At 39.4% G+C, this 18,284-nt stretch overlaps 1 protein-coding gene and 1 long non-coding RNA gene across 4 annotated transcripts in view; both read right to left on the reverse strand.

Moving 5' to 3' along the window:
* Window positions 1-18,284, reverse strand: part of LOC145717028 (uncharacterized) — a 560,651-nt gene that overhangs the window by 279,840 nt on the left and 262,527 nt on the right. The gene's annotated exons all lie outside the window — the stretch shown is intronic.
* SLC24A2 (solute carrier family 24 member 2) overlaps window positions 1-18,284 on the reverse strand; it is a 239,949-nt gene that overhangs the window by 190,690 nt on the left and 30,975 nt on the right. The window lies entirely within an intron of this gene.

Raw genomic sequence — 18,284 nt, forward strand, 5'->3', positions numbered from 1 at the left:
GCTAAGCAATATAAGTCAATCAGAGAAAGACATGTATCATATGATCTCACTGATATGAGGAAAACAAACTGAGGGTTGCTGGAGTGGTGGAGGTGGGAGGGATGGGGTGACTGGGTGATAGACATTGGGGAGGGTATATGCTATGGTGAGCTCTGTGAATTGTGCAAGACTGATGAATCACAGACCTGTACCCCTGAAACAAATAATACATTATATGTTAAAAAAATAAAAAGAAGAAGATAGTAGAAAGGGAAAAATGAAGGGGGGGAAATTGGAGGGGGAGATGAACCATGAGAGACTATGGACTCTGAGAAACAAACTGAGGGTTTTAGAGGGGAGGGGGTGGGGGGATGGGTTAGCCCGGTGATGGGTATTAAGGAGGGCACATATTGCATGGAGCACTGGGTGTTATATGCAAACAATGAATCATGGAACACTACATCAAAAACTAATGATGTAATGCATGGTGACTAACATAACATAATAAAATAAAATTTATAAAAATATGTATATTTACATAAGTTTTTATATATTTTCTATTGCTTGAATTGCTTAAAATATGCATATATTACTTTTGCATTAAAATGTCTAAACATCTAAAATATTTAATACATATCTTTTCTAAATATATATGACTGCATTTAAGTTCTTATTTAATAGTGTTTTCAACCATTCCTCTTCCTATCTACACTTAAATCCTATAGCTCTCAGGTTATTTTTTACCTTTGGTAGTAAAATTTTCTGACAATTAAAAAAAAAAAAAGAAGGTACTCATCTTTTAAGCAGTTGACCATACTTAAAACTGCACACTTTTCATTCCATTTTGCTTCATAATCTATTTGTTCAAAAGCTAAGTGACACTGATTTGTCTTGAGGTACATCTTTTAAAACAAGCCAGCACAAAACAAACTAACTTGTGCATAAGATGACCGATAAATCAAGTTTAGCTATTCTTGTCATTTATATTTTGTCTCGATATTGAGCCAGTGAATAAAGTTTAGGAAGTGGTCTAGGGGAGCCTTGGTGGCTCAGTTGGTTAAGCGTCTGCCTTTGGCTCAGGTCATGATCCCAGGGTCCTGGGATTGAACCCTACGTTAGGCTCCTTGCTCAATGGGGAGCCTCCTTCTCCTTCTCCCTCTCCTGCTCCCCCTGCTTGTACTCTCTCCCTCTCTCTGTCAAATAAATAAAATTTTTTTTTTAAAGGAAGTGGTCTAGCTGGGGGAAAAGATGTGGATTTTAGAATCAAGTCCTAGTTTGACCCCTGTCTCTGCCATGAAGATGACTTACTATAAAATGTGTTTCTTGTGAGGATAATATACATAGTGCTATGGACAGAATGTTGGTGTCCTCTCACCCCCAATTCATTTGTTGAAGATCTAAACCCCAATGTGTCTGGACTTGGAAGACAGGGCGTAAAAGGAAGTAATTAAGGTTAAATGAAGTCATAAGTGTGGGGCCCTCATCTGATAGAATTAGATGCCTTTATTTACCCCAAAGATACAAATGTAGTGATCCGAAGGGGCACGTGCACCCCAATGTTTATAGCAACAATGTCCACAATAGCCAAACTATGGAAAGAGTCTATATGTCCTTCAACAGATGAATCGATAAAGAAGATGTGGTGTATATATATATATATATATATATAATGGAATATTATGCAGCCATCAAAAAATGAAATCTTGCCATTTGCAATGATGTGGATAGAACTAGAGGGTAGTATGCTAAGCGAAATAAGTCAATCAGAGAAAGACAAGTATCATATGATCTCACTGATAGGAGGGATTTGAGAAACAAGACAGAGGATCATAGGGGAAGGGAGGGAAAAATGAAACAAGACAAAATCAGACAGGGAGACAAACCAAAAGAGACTCTTATTCTCAGGAAACAAACTGAGGGTTGCTGGAGTGGAGGGGGGTGGGAGGGATGGGGTGGCTGGGTGATGGACACTGGGGAGGGTATGTGCTATGGTGAGTGCTGTGAATTGTGTAAGATTGATGAATCACAGACCTGTATCCCCGAAACAAATAGTACATTATATGTTAATAAAAAAATAATTAGATGCCTTTATAAAAAGAGATATCAGAGAGCTCACTTTCCCTCTCTTTCTGCCATGTGAGGACACAGCAAAATAGTTGTAGTCTGTGAGCCAGGAAAAAGTCCTCTCCGGACAGTCAATTGGCTAGAATCTTGCTCTTGGACTTCTAGCCTCCAGAACTTGGAGAAAATAAATTTCTGTTGTCACAGCCCCCAAGTCTGTGGTCTTTTGTTACAGCAGCTTGAACTGACTAATACACAGAGCCTGGGTAAAACATCAAATGCAGTACCAAGTATGGAGCTGACATTGAATAAATGGTGACTACAGGCAGTTCTCACTTTGCACGGGAATCTGTTAGTGGAATCTCATGCACACTGGCACCCTGTCTTCGCTCTGCATGGCAGCCGCCCCCAAAATGTGAAAAGTAAGGACTGCCTGGATACTTATATTTATTATGATAATCATTTATTGCACTTACATTTCTGTGTATTTTAGATATATTTATAAAAACATACACACTGTTAATAATAGAACTGTTATACACAATAATAATGATGCCAATAAATCATCAAAGAGACATTGATTATAGTCATCAGTCCATTCAAATGAAACCGCTTTTGGCTTTGATATAAGTGGATGCCATGATCCCTAACCACTGTGGATATTCAAGGTGAGGAGCTAAAGGATTGAAAATTCATCCCTTAGCTGAAGTGATGATCTTAGTATTTTATACCTCTTGCCATGAAGAGAATGGAGTATTATAGAGAAGAAAACGGATTGTCACCTTGACATTGAGTGATGACTTACAAAGAAGACAGAAGTTCTGAATGGGGTGTAATCCCTGTACGCAGCTGGCAACCTAAGCTAAACCAGAGATTCGTTTGCCCTGATGGTACCATTGCTTATGGAGAGAAAGAAGAGCAGTTCCAACATCCATAACTTAATATTTAGGGGAATTAAATGATGATGTAAATTGTCACCAACACAGACATTTTCCAAAGGTGCACAGTGTCATCAAATTGAGCTGGATATGAACCCCAGCTTTGCAACCTACTCCCTGTGAGTCAATTTCTTTAACCACTTGAGCATTATCTTCTTGGTCTGTGAAATGGGTGTAACAACATGTACTTTGCAGGGCTGTTAAGGACTGGAGGATGTGGCGGAAAAGGGCTGAGATAATGTTGGCATATTGTAGGGACTCTAAAGCAATACCTCTTGCCATGTTTTTTTGGATGTCCAATACAAAACCTTAAAGAGTTGCTTGCAGGGTTAAGAAAAATCATGAAGACTTGGATGTATCTGAAAAGGGGCAGGTGCAGAGACACCTGTCTAGTTACACTAAGCCCAGGGCCTGATCCCCAGTGGGTACCTAGTTATGTCTGCCGCCCAAACAAATATTCCAGGTAGTTTAGCTCCACTGGCTGGCATGGAAGAGGCAGAGGTTGGGGGGATAATCTCCATATAGTTCAATTGGCTTCCAGAAAAAAACCAACAGCAAAAAAAACCCTGATTAGTGGCTTGGACCGACAGGGCCCTGCAAGACCAGCACTTGTGGAAATACTAGAAACACTGGCTGTGTAATGGCAGGAGCACATCCAGTCACGTGAGTTCTTCAGGGCTGGTGGTCTGTCAAGTGTTCCAGCAATGTAGAGTGCACCTCAGGATGAGATCCTAATATCACACCTGAGAACTACCTCTCCTCCACGGCCGTGCCGGTTCTTTCTCTGCAGGTACCCGCCTGCAAATGCCAACTGCATTCCACATGCAGAACCCAGGGCTGACCGTGAAACGGAGGGCCTGGCTGCTAGGATCACTCTCTATTACAGGCCCAGCTGCCTTCCCGTCTGCCTGTCAGGCTGGAGAAAAGGCTGAGAGCTGAAAATGTGAAAATAAGAGAGCCCCAACTATTTAAAAAAATGCTGATTTTTTTTTTTTTGCATTAGCCATTCTGTGAGTACAACCTAGGAATTAGCCCATAACCTTTTTTTTTTTTTTTTTAATTGAAGAAACGGGCAAAAGCCAGAGGCAAGTATCCCTCACACCACGTCAGGCCCAACTGCTTACAAGGGAAGAAAATGGTGACCATAAAACCACATAAGGATAGAACATTTCAGAAGTCTTCACATGTGACTGGTGAATAAAAAAGTAAAAACAAAAAAGGCTAATATGGGTCCAAGCTAACGTTTGGTATCTAAGCTGCTCTATGGATGGGACCCTGGTCCAAGTTTCCAGGCCTGATGGCCTTTGGTTCTTGAGTCTCAGCAATGAGGAAAACAGGGCACTGTACCTCCAGGGGGCTCTGGATTTAGAATTTTCTTGGATCAGTTCTCAGTACCTTTATGTGTGAATACTCTTTTGCATCATGTTTCAACATAGCTGGCCTAAGGGTATCAGGATCAAAGCTCTTGATTTCCTTCAGCCCAAGAACACCTCACCAGCAGAACAATCTGTTTCTTTTTTTTTTAAATTAGGTTTTCTTTTTTAAGATTTTATTTATTTATTTGACAGAGAGATAGAGAGCACAAGTAGGCAGAGCAGGCAGAGGGAGGGGAGAAGCAGGCTTTCCTGCTGAGCAGGGAGCCCGACGTGGGGCTCGATCCCAGGACTCTGGGATCATGATCTGAGCCGAAGGCAGCCACTTAACCAACTGAGCCACTGAGCCACTGAGCCACCCGGGCACCCCCAGAACAATCTGTTTCTTTCTGTTACATTGTTCTCTTTAGCCAGGCCTTGTTTTCCAGGATGATCTATGAAGGGATTTTGTAGAGAATGCTGCTTACCACACATAGCATGGAGTCTAGCACAGTACTCAGCCCCTAGCTTGGTGCCCAGATTTGAACAGGTGTTCAGGAAATGTTGAATGAATGGAAAACATGAAAAGAGGAAATATGCCCACTGTTTTATTTCTGGAGTGATCCTAGTATCCCACCCAAGTTTTCCTGATATAAAATCTCTGACTTGTGGTTTGCAGCAGTTCTCCAATGCCCAATGGGCCTCTGCTTTCTTCATTGCTGAGAGTTAGTGGCTGTGGTCTCTGCTGGGAACCTCTGACCTACACTGGTGAGTCAACATAACATTTATTGGACCAAGTCCTGGTGAAGAAGACAGACAGCCCCTGCCTTTATGAAGTTTACATTCTAATGAGAAAGACAGAAAACAGACAAATACTTCATTTCATGTGGTAAGTCCATGACGAAACACAAAAAACAAAGGAATGCAGAAGAAAGGCATGAGGTGAGGTTGTTTGAATTAGGATCACGCAGGCAAGGCTCTCTGAGGAAGCGACATTTGAGCAATGATGGACAAAAATGGACAGAGCAGTTTGAGCCAGGCAAACACATCTTTAGAAATAAAATACTTGACAACAGTAACACAGAAAGTGGGAGGGGATTAAATGGAACTAACATATCCTAAGATTCTTAATACACATTGTCCAGAAAGTGGTAAAAGTACTTATTTATACCGGGCTTCAGTAAGTTAAGCCTGTGTGATGTAATTACAGTTTTAATAAAATAATAAAACAGAGGAAGTTAACAAAATGTAATAATAATAATCTAGAAAGTAGCAAAATAACAAGAGAAAAAGAGAACTGAGAATGTTGGTAAGACATAAAGAAAATAAATAAGATGATGGATTTAAGCCCAAATATATCCGTAATTACAGCAAGTATGAATTGACTAAACACTCTAATGAGGAGACAAAGATTGTAAACAAATGATTGCAAATAAAATTGCAAGGCATGTAGCTTACAAGAGACACACTTTGAATATATGGGTATGGAAAGATTGGAAGTAAAGAGTAAAAAATTCCAGACAGAAATTAACCAAAAAAGGCTCATATGGCTATATTAAAATGAGACAAAACAGGCTTTAAAGCCAGAAGAGTTACAAGAAATCAAGAGGGCAATTTCAGAAGAATAAACAGGTTACCTCAACATAATTATATAAGAATGTGCAATTTATGTGTCTAATAACATAGCTTCAAAATATACAAAGCAAAACTAATAGAAAAATAGACAAATCTACAAACATAGTGAGAAATCTCAATGTACTTCTCCCTGAAATTGATAGAAAGAGCAGACCAAAAAAAAAAAAATCAGTATTGAACTAACTGAACATTTGAAGATTGTGATAAACAAGGATGCTGACTATCTCTTCCTCTATACAGCACTGAACCCAAAGTCCTAGCCAGACTCACCCAAGGTCATTTGCAAGGACAAGGGTAAGAAGACAAATGGAGGCCACATTCTATCCTCCAACCTTGAGAAGTTTACCTTTATGAGGACAAAATAAAAAAGTAGAAAACTAATATTTTTATAGGACTTAAAATTGACAAAGTATCAAAGATGATTAAATTTAATTATTATGGTACATATCTGATTGTCTTGTTGATGGACTGGCCATGTTTGCATAAGTCATACAAGGAATGCATGAATAATTCATCAATTATTACATATTCATTCCATAAGATTATTTTTATAACTTTATGTTGGAAATTTCTCATGTTGTCATGGGTTAAGATTTTCATAGGATAGGTAACATTGAAAGTAATGATTTAAAGGATTAAAAAATATGATTGCATTCAAAGTATATAAATTTTAATGTTTTTATAATAAAGAAAATGTAAAATATCAAAAGTTTTTTGATTTCAAAAATGCCATTTTTCTCCTAAAATCCTCAAAATTATATATTAAAACTAAAGGCAGGATGCAAACAAATTAGTGAGTCTCAAAATTTTTAAATCAAATTTAAAGAAACTTGATATTTTATGTTTTTGAAAATTTAATAAATTTGATTAAATATTGTTATAAATTTAAAACATTTTCAATCCTAGCATTCAATGTTCTTCTATATGCCAATGAAAAGAATCAGTATGAAGCATCACATACATTAGATCTAGAGTTAAATACAAATTTCAGAGTAACATAAGTTGTTTTCTTCTGGAAAAATGCTCCTCAACTGGGATGTACAATGACTGCAAAAATGTTGATTTATGCAAACCTGTCAATCCCCGGGACCACAAATAAGAGCATAAAGAGAACACAGAAGCCAAAACTAGTGGGAAACAATGCTTCATTATTCAAGGAATTTATGCATTCACACTAGCTAGGAGGAGAGATGTGTCAGGTTAATTAATCTGCCTTTTACATTAAGTGCTTCTGCCACTCCAACCTCCCCTCACTGCAAAGCAAAGCAGTGTTTGTCCCTACTATCAACACAAGACAACTCACAAATTGTCGTGGAATCTGGACACCATCACCTTTGTTTCAAAGACAATGAAAGAGATGCGGAGACCCACTTTTGGGGGGCACTGGATGGTGTTAGGGTTAAAGTGGATATTTAGGGTAACATCCCATGTGAAAGAGGAGCCCATGTCTTTTTAAAATAAATGTATTATGTTCAATGTGTATTTGTGATATGCTGGTCTAAAAGTGGTATTGCTCCTAACAGTGCAATAAACCAAAAAAAAAAAAAAGGTATAAAGATTAGAAAGGAAGAAATAAAGTGTTAGCATTATTTACAGACAACATGATTGTATACACAGAAAAAAAATCAAATTATTTTCACATAAACTATTTGAATTTTGAATAACTGAATTTAGCAGACCAATTAGATTTCCATATACAAGCAAAACACAGAAAATAAAAAATGTAAAAAATTAACCATTTAAAATAGCATAAACCTATGAAGATCATACATCTAGGAATAAATCCAATGAAATAAATATATGCAAAGCCTCTACAAAAAAAAACAAACCCAACATTACTTAGAGAAATTTAAAAAGTCTAAATCAATGTAAACTTACAATATGATTATGGGTAAAAGATTCCATTTTGCAAATAAGTCATTTCTATTCAAGTTAAATTACAGATTGAATACAATTCTAGTCAAAATTCATTCAGGTGGTTTAGAAATTGATAAGCCAATTTAAAATTTACATAGAAATTAAAAAAAAAAAAGGCAAGAATAGCCATGAAAGTTCTGAAGAAGAACAAACTTCAAGAATGTACACCAGTAGATGTCTCAATCCTTATTACAATCAAAATTACATGGTATCCACACAAGGATATACAAATAGAGAAACCATAAACAGACTCATACCATCACTTGATTTATGACAGGTAAAACTGCAGTGCAGTGAGGAAATAATAATCTTTTTAAGAAATGGGGCAGGTCAATTGTATATCCATATGAGGGGGGAAAAAAAAGACCTTGTTCTGTATCTTACATCATGAACAAATTTCAATTGCAGGTGGATTATAGACCTAAATGTGAAAGGTTGGGGGAAAAAAAAGCTTCTAGAATATAACACAAGAGAATATCTCTATCACACTGGAATAGGTAAAAGCTTCCTAAACAAGAACATGATAAGCACTAACTATAAAGAAAAAGTCTGATAAATTGGACTACAACAAAATTAAGAACTTTTATTATCAAAGACACCATTAAGAGAATGAAAAGGTGAGCTACAGTGGGAGAAGATACATGCAATGTTTATGTCCAACAAAGACTCAGATACAGAATATAGGAAGAACTCCTAAAAATCAGTAAGAAAAAAAAATAGATGACCCAGTAAAAGCATGTAAAATACTTGAACAGACTCCTTATAAAATATATCCAAAGAACCAAGCATTAGAAAATGCGCTCATTGGGCGCCTGGGTGGCTCAGTTGGTTAAGCGACTGCCTTCAGCTCAGGTCATGATCCTGGAGTCCCGGGATCGAGTCCCGCATCAGGCTCCCTGCTCGGCGGGGAGCCTGCTTCTCCCTCTGACCCTCCCCCCTCTCATGTGCTCTCTCATTCTCTCTCTCTCAAATAAATAAATAAAATCTTTAAGAAAAAGAAAATGTGCTCATCATGGAAACACAACTTAAAATTATAGTGAGATACCATGACACACCTATCAGAATGTTTAAAATGAAAAAATACAGACAATGCCAAGTGTTGACAAGGATATGGAGCAACACGAACTAGTGGGAGGTAAATTGGTGTAACCACTTTGAAAACTGTTAGACAGGATTTATTGAAGTTGGACATGTGCATATTCTAAGATCCCACAATTCCTTTCTTGACCTATACCCAATGGGAATGCATAAAGATTGTTTGTAGCAACATTTCTGTAATAGCCAAAAGCTGGAAACAATTGTATATCAATGGCAGAATGAATGAATAAATTGTGGTATTACCCTACAGTGAATTAGCTCAGGACAATGAACATAAATGAACTATGGCTACATGCAACAACATATTTACATTGCACTAACAACACTGAACAAAAGAAGCCAAACTCAAAAATGTACATACTATATAAGTCCATATATTCAAAATTCAAAACAGGTGATAGTAGTCATTCTTTAGGGAAATATTGGGGAGAGGACCTGGAAAAGAACTATACAGGGGCCCTGAGTGGTTTGGAACATTCTTTTTCCTGATCTAGGTGGGGTTTACATGAGCATGTTTAATTTGTGGAAAGTCAGGAAGCTGTAACTAAACATATTGAATTGTTTAGGAATAAAATTACATAGTTCAATGCAAAGCTGGAGGAATAGAAAGGCAGTGTGGGGGGATAAATAAAACATGAGTAGCCAAATGCTTATGATTGTTATAGTTGGGTGCTGGGTACATTGGGGGTTCATTGTATTATTCTTTGTACTTAGGTACATTTGAAATTTTCCACAGTAAAAATAAATTATTTGCAGAGACCTACAACAGCCTCATGATGGTTTACTGTCCTCTATGACTGAATCCCAGTTTTACTGGCTTTATTTGAAGGTTAATAAACACTGTTAAAGCTGACTGTCATTTGAGGACAATCATTAAGATGATGCTACATTTTGTATGCCTTTCCTGCCATCCCAAGGGCTGCCTGACTCTTCCTAAGAGCTAATAGGTTTGGCTTCTTCTGCCGCCATCCACTAGCCTTCTTGTCTGAAAACTTTTGTGCCAGTGATGAAATCAGATCCTCTTAGGATCCAAACCCACCCTTACATATCCTGGCTTTCTGAAACTGGGGATGCCGCCCTGCCAACTAGGTTTCTGATTTGCCAGCTGACCCTGTGGTTCTCCGGAAAGGGGAGCTAGAGGGAGACCGGAAGTGTGTAGGAGGAAGAAGCGACTTGCTCCTTCCTTTGTACTTCCCGCGCCTTCCAGTCTGTTTCCTGATTCTTTTGAGTTTCACCCCAGGGGTGGCAGTACTTTCCCTTGGCAGCAGCTAAAGCCAGCATGCTGTTTCTTGTAGAGTCGGGCTCATAGCCCTCTGCTCAAAGACCGGGGCATCATTGAGCAGCCTCCTCCTCCAGGTTGCTAAGTTTTAAAAACTCTAGCCTCTTCCCTGTTTCTCCACTTCAGCTGCTTCCTGCATTTCTACCTCCCTGGTACCTTACGGTTCTCTTACACTTTAGGTAACTTTATAGGGAGATAACCATTCTTTAGGTTAAGCTCATCCTGTTCAAGTAACAAGTGAGATTCCTGCCTCCTCACTGGATCCCCACCGATACAACCTTCAAAAATTATAATCTGGGCTTGACCTAAAGCTATGGATTATTTTCTCTTACTGAGCACACGTTTGTGTAAAGTATCAAACGCCTCTTCTTCCCACCCCAGGTAAACAGACAAGAACAATTTCAACTATTTGAATATTCAGCTATCTCCATTCTTTTTTTTTTTTTTAAAGGACCATTAAACAAGTTTTGGCTTAACAATGCTGTGATTAGCATGGTGTCTACTGGAATAATTTTGGACGAATTGTATCTGAGCTATCAGCCACACATCTCTCACATGTTTACATTATGTCTCTTGGAGGCTCCCACTATGAATGAGATTGATATGGCAATACTGCAATTCAGAGGCAAAAGAGCCAAATTCCATCTCAGAAGCAATCACCATCAAGGCACCGATGTCGTAAACATGTGAGAGCTACAAGGTAGGTGCTTATTTCAAAGCAGATGAGAGAGGGACACCTGGGTGGCTCAGTCTGTTAAGCATCTGCCTTCGGCTCAGGTCATGATCTTGGGATCCTGGGATCGAGTCCTGCATCAGGCTCCCTGATCAGCGGGGAGCCTGCTTCTCCCTCTCCCTCTGCTGCTCCCCCTTCTCGTGCTCTCTCACTTTCTCTCTGACAAATTAAATAAATAAAATATTAAAAAATAAAAATAAAAGCAGATGAGAGGAAAGTTGCATGTTATATGAATGGGTATCACCAAAACCAGAGAACAACTGATTGCAAGTGTAGTCAAAATAAGCTGTGGGAAGATGGACAGGTATTATCTTAAGGAAAACAAGCCAGAAACACTAATGAATTCACCTGGACTAGACTAGCTAAAAATAAAAGACAAGAAACTGGCGGCTCGTCTATTTCCTATTAGCCTTTGTTCTTTGTTGCCCATCTTTTCAGAAGGCGTGAAAGCAGGAAGTAAAGCCCTCAATAGTATAGAAGTTATAGAGCCTTCTTAAATCAAGAGATTGATATTCCCCTAAGTTAGGAAATTTTCTGTTTTCCATTTTTGTTAGACCGCCTCGTAGTTGTAGCCAATCAATATTTGTGTGTAAAGCAATCTCCTCTGAGCAAATTTCTGAGACATATCCTGAACACAGCCATCGTTGGTGTTCTATTTAATAATCTTCAATATTTGTATATAACAAGAGCCATCCCCAAAGAGCATTTTCATTAGCATGACTGCATTGAATTCTAACAATTGTCTTACGGAGTAGAGCTGGTATTATCATTCTCCTCTCTGTGCTCCATCCCCTATATCCAGTCTAAAAATTTTTTTTGAGTACAGGAGGTTCGAAACTTTCCTTAATTCAAATGTAGGACAAGTGGCTAAAGAGGGGCTAGATCCTGCTCTATGATTTGTAGCCTGGTCCGTCTTTTCTAAAAGCACTCTGACCAGTATTAGAACATGTCTCCTTTCAAGAATAAGGCAAACTAAGAACTGACCTGTGAAAGGAATCAAAGACCTTAACCTCTCACCCCTTTCGACACACATACCTATCCTTAGGACTATCCCCTAACAGGACACTGAGTCAGTTGGTGTCTATGGACTACAAATGTACTCCTAATGGTGAGAAAGCAGCCCTCCCTTTGGAATGGATGACAGCTTCATGGCACTGTATTGTGGCGTTTGGAGGGAAACTACTGGGACCCTTTATCAACAGATGGCAATCCCAATGGGACATGGGAATTTTTTTTTTAGGTTTTTCTTTATGTTATGTTAATCACCATACATTACATCATTAGTTTTTGATGTAGTGTTCCATGATTCATTGTTTGCGTATAACACCCAGTGCTCCATTCAATACATGCCCTCTTTAATACCCATCACCAGGCTAACCCATTCCCCCACCCCCAAGGACATGGGAATTTCTAATTAAAACCAGAGAACTCTTTTGTGTTTCGATGAAAGACTTAAACAATTTTAAAATGTCTTTGAATTTTTCATAAGTCTGAGAAAAACCTGTTATTTTGAAAAGTAGGGAAATTCAGTGTTTAACATCTCTTACAAAATCGCAGTATGTAAAAATTCAAAATTCAAAATCAGTATTGGCCCAAGAAGGCCATTAGAGCTGAGCTGGATAATTATGTCTGAGGTTATGTCACAGGGGTCAATCAGTTTTTCACTTCTGTTCATGAGAAGCTGATCATACACTGATTTGTAATTCTCCTTATAAATTATACAGAATTTTAATCAGCTGCTTTTTAGGGAAACAGTATTTGAAATACAGGTGACACTGATTTTCTACATTTTTTAAACAATGATCATTTACTGTACTATAAGTACAACGTGGAAGAATAAAGTGTTTTCCTTCAGTGACATTTCTCGGATTTTGCCATTGTCCCAGAGCAGACGACAGAGGGTGGGTGTCGGTGGGCGCTGGGCAGAGGCCTGTGGCCCAAAGTGGTTGCTGTAAATTACAGTCTAATTTCTTGGAAATCTGTGTTATATCCAACAAAGATAGAGAGATTTTGCATTCCACAATCTGTTCTTGTTTGCATAATATAAAAATGTTCTAAATTACTTACTAGGTAAATTATTTAAGTGCTGCCCCCTTCTAAAATATCTAGCAGTAAAATTATCTCCGATTCTAGGGCTCTGTTCATCCTGAGGCACGCTACTGCCTTTCCGGATTCAAAAAGCATGGAGATTTAGATGCAGTTCCTGGTGTTCTAGAAACTGCACAGGGCACACAGGCCAACGGCATGAATGGACTGATGTTTTAGTGAGGTTGTGGGTGAGGAGGATGCTTCTTATTAACTCACCTCTAAACTGGAGAGTTGTGCTTATTTGATTAGTCAGTGGTTTAAAATGAAAAATGGCTTCACCTCATTCAGTACTGGATCCTCTGTCCTGGGTCCTTCACCTTCACTGCCATGCTGCACAGTGTTGCTGGAGGAGAAGATCCACAGTCTATTTCATTTCAAATGGGCTTGCAGAGCTGCTCTGTGCTGTTTTATTACCTCATGTCCACTCTCTGGCACATTCTGCAGCCAAAGCTCTTCTTTCCCCAAGGACAACAAGCCCCCTCCCTCAGATTCAGAAGAGGATCTTGTCTATGTCACTGCGAAGGCCAAGACCATGGTCTTCAATTTAAAAGAACACTTCCTTGCTAAGAGAGTAGATCCTAAGAGTTCTCATCACAAGAACTGTTTTTCTTTGCTTTTTATTGTATCTCCAGGAAATGATGGATGTTAACCTGTTGGAGTCAGTTCACAATCAAACCATCATGCTGTCCATGTAAACTTATACAGGGATGTATGTCAACTATTTCTAAATAAAACTGGAAAACAAATGCCACTTCCTTCACTTCCATCTTTTCTCTTTTCTTCCTTTCCACTTTGGGGAGACAGATGCTCTCATTCTTTCCCCAAACCAACTCTCCCCCTTGTGTCCTTGATACCATCTCCTTCTTCCTCTGACTAGTATTCCTGGTACAGCTGAGTTAGAGTTTTATTGTCGTCCTGGAGGTTGCCTCAAGCTTCCAGAAACTTCCTTGAGGCTAGTTCTCCTGCCAGGTGATTCTGTCCTTGGAAAGGTATGGGCTGGTGCCCTCAATTTCCGCTTGAGCCACATTGTCTCTTAGCAAGGATATAAGCATGTGCAGGAACCTTCTGGATTATGTCCTTCAAAGCACATGGGTGGTCAGGTCACCCATTGATACCTGGCTAAACAAGAAAGTTCTGGAGGTCAGATATCTAAAATGGGTTTACAGGACTGCATTCCTTCTGGAGCCTGGAGGGGAGAACTCATTTTCTTACCTTTTCTGGCTTCTAAAGGCTACCCATGTTCATTGGCTCCTGGTTCTAGGCTCCTCCTACCTCTGCTTCCATCTTTGTAACTCCTCCTAGTGTGCATTTTCTTTTTTCTTTTTTAAATGCATGAGTGCACACGTGGGCGAGTGCAATCCTCTTTTCAACTACACGATATCGTCGGGAGATAAGCAGCTCCCTTGTTTTCAGAGCCTATGGTAACCTTCTAGTAGGCTCATCAGTGAAACATTCAAATATTTTATTTAGTTTCTGTGCATCAAAGTCAGAAGTCACTCTGAAAGTAGAAGCAAAATCTAAATGGAATGAAATCAGCAGTGCTGATTTTTCTAGCAGCCATGACAGACAGGGGAAATTGCTAATCCTGATATGAAAATATTCAATATCTCTATGCTATTAGAGGAGTGCCCGAGGCGACTCCAACTGCAGATAGTGTGCGTAGGCTTACTGTGACTAAGTGTAATGAAATTCAATAATAAAAAAAACTCCATTATCATAACAGTCTAGTGTCAATAAAATTGATACTGCTTCTGCAATCAGCCAAAAAGTATGAAATACACCCAAGGGCATGCAATGGGAAGCTTTTAATTTTTGAATGACCCAGAGAATTATTTTCCCCTGATTCTGGTATTATTCTCAAAATAGTACTCCCTACCTTATTTCTTTAACTCGTATATTTAAAAAAATGAAGGCCAAAAAGCCTACAGAGGATCCATGGGGAGGCTAAGCTAAGTGCTATTTCTGACAAGGAAGATTTATTTTGTGCACTTGAAGATATGTATTATTAGTCACACTTGCTTATGTTGTTGGTGTATGTGACCACTATAAGAACATTCCCAAAGGTGTTCTGAGTGCCTTTTGGGGACTCATATAAAACTTCCTAACTGCTGCATCTTTGCTGTGGAATGGAATTCCAACGTGAAGTCAGCACCGTTACTTCACAGTAATACTTAGGGGGGAAAAAAGCCAACTCAAAGAACAATCCCGTTTGTCGTGCGTCTGTGTGCGCCCCTGCGGTGCTGACCCTCTCCAGATCGCTGTGATAGAATCTCTTCCTAAAATTCTGAAATATTTTAAACATTCAGAAAGGTACAGAGAAGATACCAATCACCTGTGAATCCACTGCCTGACTTATTCAGATTTTAACATATTGCCCTATTGACACTTCCTGGAAAGAAGGTATGACAGATCAAGTTGAAGCTCTCTGTCCTCCCTTCCTTGCCCATTCCTCCTCTCCTTTTCCTAACCCCGATTTGCTATTTATCATTCCCATGCACTTTTTATACCTTTACTTTCTCTCTCTTATATACATATATGCATATGTATGTATCTCGAAAACATTTCTGTAACTGGTTTCATAATATACATAAGCAACTTGCTTTTTTTGCCCCACATTATATAACTTGATACACATATCCTTAACCTCAATTTCTGTAGCTGTCAAACAGGGACAATAAGCCTACCTACCAGAAGACTACATGAGTCTGGTAAAGTGATTAGCATGGTGTCCAGCCCGTAATAGGCAACTGACAGAAGTTAATTACAAAATTTTTATTATTATCTGACATACCAAGCAGTCTTTCCTGAGATCAGCCAGAGCAAATTCTTCTTGCCTTTTCTTGGAAATTAACTTTTACTATGAACGTCCTCCATACACTCACATGACCTAAGAACAGATCAGATGGAGGGAGCACTGTAGACTGCTGGAACTCACTCACGACTGCACAGACACACCCCACACGCACAAGGACTATGCGCAGGGACCGACTGCGACTGCCCTGCTTTAAGCCATTTCACCCACACAACTCCGTGCATTTCGCAGGTGAGGAAACAGAGGCACATAGAGGCTAATAAATTGCTGGGGATCACAAAGGTAGGAAATGTGCCACTGCAGGATGCTAAATGCAAGCCTGTGCTCAGGGCTGACACCTGGCTCCATCTCGACCTCTCAGCCCATCCACATTTCTCTGTTTTCTGGTTTTGCAAAAGGTGCACGTTCACAAAAGAGATCTGCAACAGCAAACGGCCTACGAGCCTCCCGGGGGATTTGTTGAATTATTTACAAAAAACAAATACCCAAAGCCATTAGCATTTGACGGGGGTTCACACTCAGCTGAACTGAGGCAGATATAAATATGTTGTGCAAGGAGAGCAGATCTGAGGTTTCGGTTCCCTGGCTCCCACCAGTACTCATAAACAAGCAGGCACAATTCCCCCTTTACCATGAGACACTGGTTTCTTTATGCTCAACAAAGTAACAAAACATTATTCTCTTCCCTCTGAAATTACACCAAGGAATGACACAGGAATTTTTAAGACTGGCCTTCTAGGGGCGCCTGGGTGGCTCAGTTGGTTAAGCGACTGCCTTCAGCTCAGGTCATGATCCCAGGGCCCTGGGATCGAGTCCCGCATCGGGCTCCCTGCTCTGCGGGAAGCCTGCTTCTCCCTCCCCCACACCCCCTGCTTGTGTTCCCTCTCTTGCTGTGTCTCTCTCTGTCAAATAAATAAATAAAATCTTTATAAAAAAAAAAAAGACTGGCCTTCTACTGATGTGGCGGGGTACATGGCAGAAAAAAAAAATTACTGAGGCACTTTCTGAGCATGTTTAATCAAATGTGTAGTCACAGCTAAACAGTAAGGATTTGGTAGGATGGTGGCAAGTGTGCGGCAATATTGGTCAGCCCCTTTACTATTTACAATTGTTTCTGTTGTTCCTTTTTTGTTTGGGGTTTTTAAAGAACACAGCTCAAACATCTTCTCCGCTTTCTAATAGCATTGGCCTGACCAGAAGGGGTAAAGCATCCCTAGGTGCAGAAGGATGGAAGAACCACAGGATACAGCTCAACCTCAGGGGAGGGTGATAAGCAACACTTCATTTCAAATGGAGAGAGTGCAAGAGGAAGTGGGTTTGTGTTAAATTAGAAACAAGAACCTCCTCCTATCTTGAACAGGTTGCTGCACCAGATTGTACAATTTCTCTCTCTCGACCTTGTGGTGCAGGATAAAACACATCCGATTGGATCGGCACAACCAGCTTCCAGAACTATTTCCAGATGCCATCAATAAGCCCCGAAGAGTTTCATGAATCAGCAAGACTGATGTGAGCATTCCAGATACTGACCCAAGTCACCTCTCTTCTTGCCCTGGGCTCAGGTTACTCAGGGGAGAGAGGTTAAAATAAATAACAAAAAGGCATGCAATACAGATCTCCAGCATCCTCAGCAAAACGCAGGTATTCGCTAATTCTGTTTAAAGGAGATAGGGAAATAGCATTTCATTTCTTTTGGCTGATCTCCCCCCGTCTGAATTTTATTAAACCAACCAGGATCTCTTTTTTGGCTCTCTTTTTACATTTGGTTGGGTACCTTTTTTTTTTTTTTTTTTTTTAAGGTGTGTGTTCAAAGAATAAAACAAAGACCACCAGAGATCTAAAACAAAACGAACGAACAAACAACCTACAAAGATAATTTATTGGGTGGGGGAGAAGAGAGAACCAGGGCCATGTCATTCCAGAATCGAGTTCAGCTGATCTTGTGCTAAAGGCAAAAGGAGCATTTATTTCTTATTAGAAGAGTTCTAGGCAAGACAAGAAATGTTCCAGGTGGACTGGGTTTAGGGAAGCCAGGTTTAGCACATAAAAACCCAAGACGCTCAGTTAAATTTGTATTGCAGGTAAACTAGCAATCACTTTTTTTTTTTTTTTAAAGTAGCATGCAGATGGAAATTTTATTTATGTTTAAAAATAAAGAGACACAGGTAATAAAGTTACAGAGGCTCTCCTGTCTGTCCTAATAACTGGAAAGCACAGGTAGATAATAGGATTCAATCACAACACTCAGATTGTTAGCCCTAGCTCTTTCAGCTCTCACTTCCCTTATACGTAGCTATGGTCTATGCTGTGAAATGCTAAGTCTGGAATGAATTTCCTACTTTCATAAAAAGCAGTTTGACGTTAATTGACATTGTCTCCTTTTTTTTTTTTT

The sequence above is a fragment of the Leptonychotes weddellii genome, chromosome 14, assembly GCF_054177405.1.
Source record: "Leptonychotes weddellii isolate Sample4059 chromosome 14, ASM5417740v2, whole genome shotgun sequence".
NCBI lineage: Eukaryota > Metazoa > Chordata > Mammalia > Carnivora > Phocidae > Leptonychotes > Leptonychotes weddellii.